The sequence below is a fragment of the Octopus bimaculoides genome, chromosome 2, assembly GCF_046866305.1.
Source record: "Octopus bimaculoides isolate indiv1 chromosome 2, ASM4686630v1, whole genome shotgun sequence".
Taxonomy (NCBI): domain Eukaryota; kingdom Metazoa; phylum Mollusca; class Cephalopoda; order Octopoda; family Octopodidae; genus Octopus; species Octopus bimaculoides.
Window position 1 is genome coordinate 45,256,358 of NC_142929.1, and position 2,500 is coordinate 45,258,857.

The following is a 2,500-nucleotide window of genomic DNA, read 5'->3' on the forward strand; positions in this document are numbered from 1 at the left end:
AAGTTTTGAATTAAAATCTTCCACCAAACCTTAGTCACAATTTAGTGTTCCTAACACTAGCTGAATGATAACTAAGCTATTTTACTAAATTTTTTGTTATATTTGAAGTAATTGAAAGAAACACAGAGCATCTCAGAATAAATACAGTAATGAAAGGGTTAATCTGTAGTGATTGGTTAACATACCTATCATGTGAGTGTTTGGACAACGTTTTGAGTCCTGTGTTATAATTGGTTGAGTGTTGCACAGTGGGGATTGGATCAAAGGTCCAATCACATTTTATTTCAAATAACTAATCCTGTGAATTGGTGAAACAGATTATTTATGAGTCAAAAGGGGTGAGAGTTTTTCATCAAGGCAAGTTATACAGATCTTGCTGCTTCGAGGAAAATTAACATAATAGAGCCCATGTAACCAATGATGACCCAACTGAACTATTAAAATAATGAATGAACAACAACCAACAAAATTTGTAATGTTTCTTGCTTTGATCCACTGTACCACTGGTCTCTTTTGTTTCTTCTACAAACGAACACGCAAAATATATTATACAATGATATACATGATTCTTAAGTAAAACCAAGGGAGACTTTAAACCCTTACATAAAAGATTGGTCTCATTTTTTTTTTAGCTATATGAGATTCAGCTCTTTTGAATTATTTACCTAAGGGAGCATGTTGATATGATGATCAGCATATCAAGCAGAGGTTCTGTTCTAGTACTACATGCAGCTGACAAATCTTATTGCAACAGAAATCCTATATTAACACATAACTTGTCAGCTGACAAGAGTTTCTAAATGCTCCAAGCTCCCTTTGTACCACAGCCTTGCTTTGACTGAATCTCTGAGTAACTATATTGGTATGGGATGCCATGTTATATGCATCCATACATATGACATGGCACCCCATACCATTGCTGACTGCAGGTGGCTTCAAACAGGTGGAGTTGCAGAGAGTTCATGGATTGGCTAGAAAAGCACAGAATCTTAAGAGCAGAATTTTCCAACTAGTAGTAAAGCATTTTAGATTTAGTGAGCCTAAAACTATTGAACTTTTGATGTTTTATCTTAACTGACACAAATATCCATTCTAATTTTCTGAGATATGACAAAATACTTATCTGTCTGTCTGCCTATTTATCTTTCTGTGTTTGTATGTTTGTGAGTATACTCTTACTCTTTACTCTTTTACTTGTTTCAGTCATTTGACTGTGGCCATGCTGGAGCACCGCCTTTAGTCGAGCAAATCGACTCCAGGACTTATTCTTTGTAAGCCCAGTACTTATTCTCTCAGTCTTTTTTGCTGGACCGCTAAGTTACGGCGACGTAAACACACCAGCATCGGTTGTCAAGCGATGTTGGGGGGACAAACACAGACACATAAATATATACACACACATATATATATATACATATATACGATGGGCTTCTTTCAGTTTCCATCTGCCAAATCCACTCACATGGTTTTGGTCGGCCTGAGGCTATAGTAGAAGACACTTGCCCAAGGTGCCACGCAGTGGGACTGAACCCGGAACCATGTGGTTCGTAAGCAAGCTACTTACCACACAGCCACTCCTATATATATATATATATATATATATATATATATATATATATATATATTGCCTTAGCTATAAGCATGATAGTGTAATTAAAACGTTCACTTTGCAACCACATGTTTTCAGGTTCAGTGCCATTGTGAGGCACTTAGGCAAGTGTTTCAACTATAATCCCAAGTTGAATAATGCCTTGTGAGGGAATGTACAAGGCAGAAACTATGCAAAATCTCACCATATATGTGTGGGATGGGGATGCGAATGTGCATCTTTGTGTTTGTATTTGTCTTGCACTGCATGATAACAGGCATTGCCTCTTTACAACCCTGTACCTTAAGGATTTTATACACACACAAACACACAAACACACAAACACACAAACACACACGCACCCACACATATATGGTGCATGTATGTCTGTGTGGTAAGACATGGTTCTGGATTCAGTTCCACTGACTTGCACTTTGGGCAAGTCTTTTCTACGAAAGTCCTGAGCCAATCAAAACCTTGTAAGTGGATTTGGTAGGCAGAAACTGAAAGAAGCCCGCCATATATGTGTATGTTTGTATGTGTGTGAATGTGTGTGTGCATGCATGTGTGTGGTAGTATGAGTATGTGTGTTGTGACTTCTTGTCTTGACATCACATGATAGTTGTAAATGAGTGTCACTGTCATACAAGCAGTGTTGTTAATCATATCCAATATTCTGCAAGAATATATCTGGTTAAGGACAACTCTCTGTATATACCAAACCATACAGAACATAAAGAACTATGCAGAACAGAATTCCTACTAAATCTATAAATGTACTAATGTGTCTCATGAATAATAATTACATTATATTACTTAATGAAGTAGCAATCACAAACAAGTAGCAAAATAACAACTTTAATTGGCATTATATGCACGACCTTCATGTACTTTCATATTAACATAGTTTTA

At 36.6% G+C, this 2,500-nt stretch overlaps 1 protein-coding gene across 1 annotated transcript in view; it reads left to right on the forward strand.

Annotated features, from left to right (window-relative positions):
• The window catches only part of LOC106879419 (UPAR/Ly6 domain-containing protein crok), a 171,516-nt gene that overhangs the window by 96,436 nt on the left and 72,580 nt on the right, over positions 1–2,500 (forward strand). The gene's annotated exons all lie outside the window — the stretch shown is intronic.